Source organism: Palaemon carinicauda, chromosome 7 (assembly GCF_036898095.1).
Source record: "Palaemon carinicauda isolate YSFRI2023 chromosome 7, ASM3689809v2, whole genome shotgun sequence".
NCBI classification, from domain to species: Eukaryota; Metazoa; Arthropoda; class Malacostraca; order Decapoda; family Palaemonidae; genus Palaemon; species Palaemon carinicauda.
This window is the reverse complement of record NC_090731.1, coordinates 5,400,451-5,412,658: the sequence shown is the minus strand read 5'-3', so window position 1 is coordinate 5,412,658 and position 12,208 is coordinate 5,400,451. Positions and strand designations below refer to the sequence as shown.

General features: G+C 36.9%; 1 long non-coding RNA gene across 2 annotated transcripts in view; it reads right to left on the bottom strand.

Moving 5' to 3' along the window:
* The window catches only part of LOC137643454 (uncharacterized), a 434,806-nt gene extending 425,278 nt beyond the window's left edge, over positions 1–9,528 (bottom strand). Inside the window, exons 1-3 of one of the 2 annotated variants that reach the window (XR_011044943.1) lie at positions 9,406–9,528; positions 8,770–8,959; positions 7,891–8,231 (exon numbers count right to left, since the gene is read on the bottom strand). This is a non-coding gene — a long non-coding RNA (uncharacterized lncRNA). Of the gene's footprint in view, positions 1–7,649; positions 8,232–8,769; positions 8,960–9,405 lie in introns of those variants that run through there. The other variant, XR_011044942.1, reaches the window with a different exon arrangement.
* Positions 9,529–12,208: the final 2,680 nt, after the last annotated feature.

The window sequence follows — 12,208 nt, the reverse complement described above, 5'->3', positions numbered from 1 at the left end:
ATATATATATATATATATATATATATATATATATATTACATATATATGTATATATTATATATATTCATATATATAATATATAATATATATAGATACACACACACACACATATATATATATATATATATAAACATATATATATATATATATTATATATATATATATATATATATATATATATATATATATATATATATATATATATATATATATATATATACATACATATATATTCATAAGTCTTGGGGGAATATGACATCAGAAACAGTATGCTAATCATCAACATCCAGAGAAACGAACTGTAGAACGTTCAAATAAATTTAGTACATAAGAGGAATCAACGAATAAAAGAAAATTACACGCACTTAAATCCAGGCTTGTTCAGATAAAAGCTAGAATACTCTCTTGGAGTTGGATGAAAATAGTTATAATATAAGCTGATCTATACTCAATTTTTCTCAATGAGGCGCATTCTCAATGACTCACAGCGATGCCCTTTCAGCTCGGAAAAAGTTTCCTGATCGCTGATTGGTTAGAATGATCTTGTCCAACCAATCAGCGATCAGGAAACTTTTACGAGCTAAAAGGGCACCCTTGCGTGTCGGTGCAAATCTGCCTCACTAAAAAGAATTGACTATATTATTGTCTTTAGTAGCACAATATGCCTTAGGAATCCAATGAAGACTTCGTGTCAATCTTTGGAATTATATTCATACGATCGTGTGTCCTACTATATCAATCCATAATTTAATAAATTAGGTCTATTAAATATTTCTGTGTAGCTCACCATCTTGTTACTTATTTTCTTTGACCTGGATCAAATATGGTTATTTGATCGTTATCCCCTTCATAATTGTATCTAAGATATTGTTATTACCTCTACCAATGAAGTTGGAAGGAGGTTATGTTTTCACCCCTGTTTGTATGTTTGTTTGTTTCAGAGCAGCGTCCTAGTCATAATTCTAATCGTAGAATAAAAAAAACTTGCAGAGAATATCTGTTATGTAAAAAGCTGGAAATTAATAAATTTTGAAAGGTCAAGGTCAAAGGTTAAGGTCAAAGTCAAGTAGAATGTCCAACTCACGTGATCAGCCATATGTTTGGACATAGTTGTCACAGACTTCAAACTTGGTTCATATTTGAGAGTATGAAAATACACACCAGTTCATATATGTTAAAGTCAAAGGTCAAGGTCAAGCTAAAGGTCGAGAAATAAGCTGCCGCAGCGGAGGTCTGCGCCCTACTGAGTGCCCCCTTAGTTATTTATGTGATCTACAGATTTACAATTGGAAAAATCTAATATAAGCAGCCATTTCCTGGCCCTCCTTGGTCCTAACTTGGGCGGAGAGGGGGCTTGGGCACTGATCATAAGTAATATGGTCAGTCTCTAGGTCATTGTCCTGCTTGATAGGGCGAATGTCACTGTCCTTTTCCCCAGTCATTCATGAGTGGCCTTTAGATGTATATGTGGTCAGTCTCTAGGGCCTTACCCTGCTTGATAGGGCGAATGTCACTGTCCTTTTCCCCTGTCATTCATGAGTGGCCTTTAGATGTATATGTGGTCAGTCTCTAGGGCCTTACCCTGCTTGATAGGGCGAATGTCACTGTCCTTTTCCCCAGTCATTCATGAGTGGCCTTTAGATGTATATGTGGTCAGTCTCTAGGGCCTTACCCTGCTTGATAGGGCGAATGTCACTGTCCTTTTCCCCAGTCATTCATGAGTGGCCTTTAGATGTATATGTGGTCAGTCTCTAGGGCCTTACCCTGCTTGATAGGGCGAATGTCACTGTCCTTTTCCCCTGTCATTCATGAGTGGCCTTTAGATGTATATGTGGTCAGTCTCTAGGGCCTTATTCTGCTTGATAGGGCGAATGTCACTGTCCTTTTCCCCTGTCATTCATGAGTGGCCTTTAGATGTATATGTGGTCAGTCTCTAGGGCCTTATTCTGCTTGATAGGGCGAATGTCACTGTCCTTTTCCCCAGTCATTCATGAGTGGCCTTTAGATGTATATGTGGTCAGTCTCTAGGGCCTTACCCTGCTTGATAGGGCGAATGTCACTGTCCTTTTCCCCAGTCATTCATGAGTGGCCTTTAGATGTATATGTGGTCAGTCTCTAGGGCCTTACCCTGCTTGATAGGGTGAATGTCACTGTCCTTTTCCCCTGTCATTCATGAGTGGCCTTTAGATGTATATGTGGTCAGTCTCTAGGGCCTTACCCTGCTTGATAGGGTGAATGTCACTGTCCTTTTCCCCAGTCATTCATGAGTGGCCTTTAGATGTATATGTGGTCAGTCTCTAGGGCCTTACCCTGCTTGATAGGGTGAATGTCACTGTCCTTTTCCCCAGTCATTCATGAGTGGCCTTTAGATGTATATGTGGTCAGTCTCTAGGGCCTTATCCTGCTTGATAGGGCAAATGTCACTGTCCTTTTCCCCTGTCATTCATGAGTGGCCTTTAGATGTATATGTGGTCAGTCTCTAGGGCCTTACCCTGCTTGATAGGGGGAATGTCACTGTCCTTTTCCCCTGTCATTCATGAGTGGCCTTTAGATGTATATGTGGTCAGTCTCTAGGGCCTTACCCTGCTTGATAGGGGGAATGTCACTGTCCTTTTCCCCTGTCATTCATGAGTGGCCTTTAGATGTATATGTGGTCAGTCTCTAGGGCCTTACCCTGCTTGATAGGGGGAATGTCACTGTCCTTTTCCCCTGTCATTCATGAGTGGCCTTTAGATGTATATGTGGTCAGTCTCTAGGGCCTTACCCTGCTTGATAGGGCGAATGTCACTGTCCTTTTCCCCAGTCATTCATGAGTGGCCTTTAGATGTATATGTGGTCAGTCTCTAGGGCCTTATTCTGCTTGATAGGGGGAATGTCACTGTTCTTTTCCCCTGTCATTCATGAGTGGCCTTTAGATGTATATGTGGTCAGTCTCTAGGGCCTTATTCTGCTTGATAGGGCGAATGTCACTGTTCTTTTCCCCTGTCATTCATGAGTGGCCTTTAGATGTATATGTGGTCAGTCTCTAGGGCCTTATTCTGCTTGATAGGGCGAATGTCACTGTCCTTTTCCCCAGTCATTCATGAGTGGCCTTTAGATGTATATGTGGTCAGTCTCTAGGGCCTTACCCTGCTTGATAGGGCGAATGTCACTGTCCTTTTCCCCAGTCATTCATGAGTGGCCTTTAGATGTATATGTGGTCAGTCTCTAGGGCCTTACCCTGCTTGATAGGGTGAATGTCACTGTCCTTTTCCCCAGTCATTCATGAGTGGCCTTTAGATGTATATGTGGTCAGTCTCTAGGGCCTTACCCTGCTTGATAGGGTGAATGTCACTGTCCTTTTCCCCTGTCATTCATGAGTGGCCTTTAGATGTATATGTGGTCAGTCTCTAGGGCCTTACCCTGCTTGATAGGGTGAATGTCACTGTCCTTTTCCCCTTTCATTCATGAGTGGCCTTTAGATGTATATGTGGTCAGTCTCTAGGGCCTTATCCTGCTTGATAGGGCAAATGTCACTGTCCTTTTCCCCTGTCATTCATGAGTGGCCTTTAGATGTATATGTGGTCAGTCTTTAGGGCCTTATCCTGCTTGATAGGGGGAATGTCACTGTCCTTTTCCCCTGTCATTCATGAGTGGCCTTTAGATGTATATGTGGTCAGTCTTTAGGGCCTTACCCTGCTTGATAGGGGGAATGTCACTGTCCTTTTCCCCTGTCATTCATGAGTGGCCTTTAGATGTATATGTGGTCAGTCTCTAGGGCCTTACCCTGCTTGATAGGGGGAATGTCACTGTCCTTTTCCCCTGTCATTCATGAGTGGCCTTTAGATGTATATGTGGTCAGTCTCTAGGGCCTTACCCTGCTTGATAGGGGGAATGTCACTGTCCTTTTCCCCTGTCATTCATGAGTGGCCTTTAGATGTATATGTGGTCAGTCTTTAGGGCCTTATCCTGCTTGATAAGGGGAATGTCACTGTCCTTTTCCCCTGTCATTCATGAGTGGCCTTTAGATGTATATGTGGTCAGTCTCTAGGGCCTTACCCTGCTTGATAGGGGGAATGTCACTGTCCTTTTCCCCTGTCATTCATGAGTGGCCTTTAGATGTATATGTGGTCAGTCTCTAGGGCCTTACCCTGCTTGATAGGGGGAATGTCACTGTCCTTTTCCCCTGTCATTCATGAGTGGCCTTTAGATGTATATGTGGTCAGTCTCTAGGGCCTTACCCTGCTTGATAGGGGGAATGTCACTGTCCTTTTCCCCTGTCATTCATGAGTGGCCTTTAGATGTATATGTGGTCAGTCTCTAGGGCCTTACCCTGCTTGATAGGGCGAATGTCACTGTCCTTTTCCCCAGTCATTCATGAGTGGCCTTTAGATGTATATGTGGTCAGTCTCTAGGGCCTTACCCTGCTTGATAGGGGGAATGTCACTGTCCTTTTCCCCAGTCATTCATGAGTGGCCTTTAGATGTATATGTGGTCAGTCTCTAGGGCCTTACCCTGCTTGATAGGGGGAATGTCACTGTCCTTTTCCCCTGTCATTCATGAGTGGCCTTTAGATGTATATGTGGTCAGTCTCTAGGGCCTTACCCTGCTTGATAGGGGGAATGTCACTGTCCTTTTCCCCTGTCATTCATGAGTGGCCTTTAGATGTATATGTGGTCAGTCTCTAGGGCCTTACCCTGCTTGATAGGGGGAATGTCACTGTCCTTTTCCCCTGTCATTCATGAGTGGCCTTTAGATGTATATGTGGTCAGTCTCTAGGGCCTTATCCTGCTTGATAGGGGGAATGTCAATGTCCTTTTCCCCTGTCATTCATGAGTGGCCTTTAGATGTATATGTGGTCAGTCTCTAGGGCCTTTCCCTGCCTGATAGGGCGAATGTCACTGTCCTTTTCCCCTGTCATTCATGAGTGGCCTTTAGATGTATATGTGGTCAGTCTCTAGGGCCTTATCCTGCTTGATAGGGGGAATGTCACTGTCCTTTTCCCCAGTCATTCATGAGTGGCCTTTAGATGTATATGTGGTCAGTCTCTAGGGCCTTATCCTGCTTGATAGGGGGAATGTCACTGTCCCTTGCCTTTGCCATTTATGAGCGGCTTTTAAATGTATATGTGGCCAGTCTCTAGGGCATTGTCCTGCTTGATAGGGGGAATGTTACTGTCCCTTGCCCCTGCCATTCATGAGCGTCTTTTAAATGTACATGTGGTTAGTCTCTATGGCCTTGTCCTGTTTAATAGTGGGAATGCCACTGTCCCTTGCCCCTGCCATTATATGTGGTCAGTCTCTAGGGCAGTGTCCTTCTTGATAGGGGAATATCACTGTCCCTTGCCCCTGCCATTCATGAGCAGCCTTTAAACCTTTAAAGAGGCAAGGTTCCATGAATTCATAATTCTGGAAAGACCACCGAATCCAATCGGTTCCATCACGCTTAAGGGGAGCGAACCATTAGTTAGATTAAAATACAAAGAGAAACTTTGTTCTACAACGAACGTTGTCTACATTCTACAAGTTCTGGGCTATAACTTCCTCTGTCCACACGACCTTGGGCCTGGAAGCAATATCATGAGAGGAAATGTCAATGAAGTGAAAATATTCATCGTCATATTTTATCCATTGCCGAATACAGATGGCTCTCGACTTACAATCGTTCGATTTACAACCATTCTACTTACAAACATTCGGAGATATTAACGTTCTAGATAAAAAAAATATTTTAATGTGTTTGTAAGATGGGAAGCTTTTCTTTATAATTTCAACGAACGAAATGTCTATATTCACATAAAATGTTATGTTGAACAGACTGACAAGTCTCTTTCTACAGTTTATATATGAAAGATCTGTTTTTATGTTGCTACTGTTATTTAAATATTTTAATTGTTCATTGCTTCTCATATAGTTCAATTATTTAATATATATTTTTTATAAACTATGGAGGAATGAAGACATTGGGGCGCAAAAATGAAGAATGTTTCTCTTGAAATTGGCTCTACACTTTCCACAGCATACTAGAAAAAAATTCTCCATTTTTAGTTTAAAATTAAAGTACAGTGAAACTTAGAAACTGCTGGTATGCTCATCAACCCGTTGTACACTCTTCTATTTCCCAGCCTTCCAGCGGTCAAACAAGTATAAGTAAAAAGAAAAAAAAAATTGTATATAAATAGTTAAGCCCTGTCCACACGATCGTGCTTACCGGACGGACAAACAGTGATACCAGGCCACAATAGTTAAGTGAAAATGAGGGTTACTGACGTCAGAGGCGATTAAACTAAAGGCAGGGATCTGGCAACACACTATGATGCCAGATCCCTGTCTGTGGTTTAACCGCTTCTGACGTCATGAACCCTCATTTTCACTAACTATTGTGGCCTGGTATCACTGTTTGTCCGTCGGGCATCCTCGAACGTGTGGACAGGGCTTAAGCCTACCAAGACCTAGAAATTTACCCATTACCCACAAAAATTAGGTTACTTATGATACTTATGAATGCAGAAAAACCAAGATCTCTAGGTATCGTTTTAACATTTATCATCTCTTACGTCTATTGACGCCAAGGGCCTAGATTAGATTTCGCCAGTCGTCTGAGCATTTAATCACTACTGATCCATTCATCATTAACTTTGTTTCCTAGTCCTCAGCCATGTAGGCCTGCCTCTTCCAACTCTTGAGTTTAGTTTATTACAGCCTACCAATGTTGGTGAATTCTTCGCTTGCCTTCCCTTAAAATATGGCTTATATGAGATATATATTCCCTAGATTAACACCATTAAATTTATCCTGAAGATGGTCTTTGAAAACCAAAATAATCCAGACTAAATGCTCATTACAGAAACAGTGACATGTCTAACCAGTCTCTCTAACACTGACCGAAAATATAGGTTTTAGCCAACACTGAGAATGCATTACTTTCTAAACAACATCAGTAAGGATGCCCGTTCAATATTTCAAAAGTACCATACCAAGTAAAGCATTTTCCCGATTACTTCCGAATTATGACTGATACAGATTATAGTACCCGTTATCGGTATACCAAAGCTCCGCTAAAACGTAAGTAAACTTTTCATTAAAGTTAGGAAATAGTTTTCCGAGAAGCACCAAGCAAACATTTAAAGCCGAAACACTTTTTGAAATCATTAAGATATAAACCTAGTTTTTAGTTTCATATGCCAGTTCTCAAACCATCTTCTAGGTAACCATGCGGTTTCCCTTATTACATAAGCCTACTTTTAAAAAGTATAGTTTAAGAAATATTACCATTTTAAACCATTAGATTCAAAATAAGATTGCCAACTGCTCTCTAACCATTCAGAGGTAACCACCCTGTTCACCTTATTACAAAGCCAAGCGACTTAAACCTGTTTTAGCAGCTTTCAAGAAAGTACCAATCAAACTTTGAAAAACTACCTTAAAACAATTATTTACCATTCCATTTTCAACAGCTCAAATGAAAATTAGCCATTTCATTTACATCATACTTCAGTAACATTGAAAAAATGTTCTAGTTTTGAAGAAAAATTACCAAAGCAAGCTTTAAATTCTATAGTTTTGAAAAAGAAAAAAAAAACAATGTACAATTACACTTTCAACATAACTCTGCAATACCTTAAAGCTCAAGCAAATAGGACAACCACGAAGTAGTAAAAGAAATTTGAGATTAGACAATCTGACATTTATTAAGAGATGTTCAAACACCAAACAACCATAATTCAAATTTTGAAACTAGCAGATTTCAATCTACTGAAGATATAAAATAAGCATACATCACTCAGTAGCTAACATGAGAATTTGATCTGCCAGAAACCAAGAAAACTTAAGCAAGAAAATTCAACAATCTTTCAAAGTTGCTGGCGTTAATATCTTTCCAAAATACGCCGCCATAACCGTCTCGACTTACCAGAAAATTTACTTATCTAGCAATTGCTTGCCAAATATTAATTTCAATTGCTGGCCAAATATTCATTTCAGTACAATCTGGGTTTAGATATATTCCTGGCTCAGACATATTCCGGTGGAAATTTACCAAGAAAACTCTGAATTACAGTTTGATACATCCTTCAGTACAAGCCAGAGTTTAGAAATATTGCGGTGGACATTTACCAAGATATTGTTCTTTAGAAGGGTTTCCAGTAATAGTCTTCAATGAAATCCTTTCTGTAGAAATTGAAGTTCTGGATTTATCGAACTCTGTTCTTAAATCTTTCAACCTGATGACAACCTGATGACGCGCCCTCAAATCTGGAAAAAAAATAAATTATCAGAGAAGTTTCTTTTTAGAGCTTGGGTAACCCTACATATGTTACTAGATATCTTTAGCCTGTAATAAATAGTATCAATAAAATAAAATTTAAAGATTTGAACTTAATAAAATTAATCTTAAAAATGCGAGACAGTTTAAATACTAGTTAAAATACTAGTGTAGTAGAAAGCAATTTGAATTAAAAATTAACAAAATATAATTATCCTTAACATAAGTAGTTTAAATACTAGTAGCAATCAATATGAAACGCAATGAAGTTCAGAAATAGTAAGTTTCTGATAAAAAAAGCTTTAAACTGCAGAACCTAAATAATAATACGGAAAAAGTAAAATACTCACAGAACTTAAAACTAGGGTATAAAAGCAAGCCTCCCTATTGCGCACGGTAGACCTTTATTTTAAGGTCTACCGTGCGCAATAGGGAACGTCCTCCCACGATTGGGGGCGCCGCCCCCAACCGGGGAGGACTGGCTTGCTTTGAATTGAATTAAAAAAAAGGAAATGGAGTAATGCTTACCTTAAAGTTTAGACTGTAAAATACTGCACCAGATTCCAGCGTTGTGACCAGTCAGTCTTCAGTGTATTTGGCGATATGGGAGTCCGTACGCAGAAACAATACAAGGAACACCGGGTCTTGATTGCGAAGAATCTCATCCAGATACAAACTTGAAACGCAGTAGGTAATAACAGGATCACACTTTCCATCCCTGAAATACGAAGAGAGTAAAGTTATTTAAAGAAAAAAAATAAATAAAAACAAATTATATTAATAAAAAAAAAATTAATAAAAAAATTCAGAAACTTTTAAACCCAATATAAAGACACGGTAATTTGAAGTTCGAAAAGAGAGTACAGTTATTTAAAAAAAAAAAAAATGAATAAAAAAAAAAAAAGGAAAAATATTCAGAAACTTTTAAACCCAATATACAGACATGGGCAATTTGAATACATTTAGCGTGTATAGTAGTAACTGTCATAAACACATTAAAAAACCAATACAAAAAAATGAAAAAAATCAAACTTTAAAATGTAAAGTCAACTAGAGACAGTAATGTACTTTAACTTGAACCACGAAACATCCAATAAATACCAATCATAAAAATTTGTATCATTAACATAGAAAGAAATCCACTAAACACAGCAAATTACTTACCAACTTTACGAAACCTCATGACATCTTGTATACAGGTTACCACCAACAACCCAACTGCTATCGAGAAAGGCAAGGCAGCCTAAGTAAACTTCGCTAAGTTCGCTATACCCAACCAAGGACTCTAAACAGAGGAAAACATGACTTATAACAACGTAAATATCACTCGGTCCATTTTTTTAAAGAAAACTTTACGGCGGGCGAGAATGAAAATTATTATTACAGATTTATGGATTTCGTTTTTATAATTATGCGTTCGCTTTAATGATAGAGGCGTATGTTTAATATATATATATATATATATATATATATATATATATATATATATATATATATATATATATATACATATATATATATATATATATATATATATATATATATGTACATATTTATATATATATATATATATATATATATATATATATATATACATATATATACATATATATATATATATATATATATATATATATATATATAATATATATATATTTATATATATAAATATATGAATGTATATATCTTAATTGAAATTAAGATATATACATTTATATATTTATATATATAAATATATATATATATATATATATATATATATATATATATATATATATATATATATATATATATACATATATATATATATATATATATATATATATATATATATATATATATTTATATATAAATATATAAATGTATATATCTTAATTGAAATATTAATTTTGAATATGAGGAAAACAGACAGCAAATTTTTTTTTCATGAAAACACCAAGTTTAAGTCAAACTTTTTTTTCATTAAACACGAAGGTTAGCAAAACTTTTTTTTTTATTTTTTTCATGAAAACACCAAGTATAAGAGTCAGTTTTTTTTTTTTTTTTATAAAAACTCAAAGATTAACACTCAAACTTTTTTTATCTCAGGAAAATGCAAAGTTTAACAGTCAAACTTGATTTTTTCATGAAAACACCAAGTTTAAGTCAAACTTTCTTTTTCATTAAACACGAAGTTTAACAAAACCTTTTTTTTTTATGAAAATGTAAAGTTCAAGTCAAACTATTTTTTCCACGAAAATACAGTTTAATAGTCAAACCTTTATTTCCCATGAAAACACCAAGTTTAAGTAAAAAAAATTTTGTTTCCATTAAAAACGAAGTTTAACAAAACTTATTTTTTATGAAAATGTAAAACTTGAGTCAAACTTTTTTCTTTTTTTCACGAAAATACAGTTTAATAGTCAAACTTTTTTTCCATGAAAACACCAAGTTTAAGTCAAAAGTTTTTCCATGAGAAACGAAGTTTAACAAAACTCTTTTTTATAAAAACACTAAGTTTAACAGTCAACCATTCATTTGTTTCTTAAAAAAAGGTGGAAGGGTGGGAGGGTTGCAACCCCACCCCCCTGGATCCGCCAGTGCATCCACTTTCAAGTCGACTCCGGAGACGGGCACCTCAAGGTCACGCACGACCTGCCAATCCAGCTATTCCTTCATTACCTCCATCACTATGACCCCATTTCCTCGTTACAGAGAGGCATACACGTGCTCTCTCTCTCTCTCTCTCTCTCTCTCTCTCTCTCTCTCTCTCTCTCTCTCTCTCTCTCTATATATATATATATATATATATATATATATATATATATATATATATATATATATATATATATATATATATATATATATATATCAAGAAAACTAGGGAAGGCACACAGGACATTAATCCACTACGCACCAGCATCGATAATGCAGCGACTATTTAATGCGCTGCCAGCTCATCTAAGAAACATATCAGGAGTGAGCGTAGATGTGTTTAAGAATAAGCTCGATAAATACCTAAGATGCATCCCAGACTATCCAAGACTGGAAGATGCAAAATACACCGGAAGATGCATTAGCAACTCTCTGGTGGATATACGAGGTGCCTCACACTGAGCGACCTGGGGGAACCCAAACATAGAATAAGGCAATAAGGCTCTCTCTCTCTCTCTCTCTCTCTCTCTCTCTCTCTCTCTCTCTCTCTCTCTCTCTCTCTGCAGAAATTTGAAGGATAAGTGGAGCTGTTAATCTCTTTACTTTTCTCTTGCTTCCTGTGTTTGTAACACCAGATTAATGTATTCCAATCTTTCCATTTTTTGAGCCTCTGTTTTCACATTTATGTATGTAAATTGATGATCTCTCTCTCTCTCTCTCTCTCTCTCTCTCTCTCTCTCTCTCTCTCTCTCTCTCTCTCTCTCACAAATACGTGGAATAGACTTCCAGCGGATGTAGTAAACAGTAACACGGTAAACAAGTTCAAGAATAAGTTAGACAAGATAAGAAAAACTCTCTAAATGTTTTAACTTGATCACTTCTTAACCTATTCCCATTTGGGAATAATGGGAATGGATAAATTCCCAAGCCAGGAATTATTTCAAATAAACTCATCAGTCATCGAGTGATTTTTAGGAAACATGTTTAATGATTTTAATTGTGATATATGCTAAGGAACTATTATAAATCCTGTAATTTCATGGACTACTTAAGTATAAAATAATGTCAATATCCCGACATGTAGAATAGATTCATGTTAACAGGTTTATTTTAATTTCTAATGTAGAATTGGTGGTCAATAGAAATCTATTATTATTATTATTATTATTATTAGCCAAGCTACAACCCTAGTTGGAGAAGCAAGATGCTATAAGCCCAAGGGCTCCAACAGGGGAAATAGCCCATTGAGGAAAGGAAATAAGGAAATAAATAAATGATGAGAATAAAATAACTATATATCATTCTAAAAAACAGTAACAGTATCTACTTATCT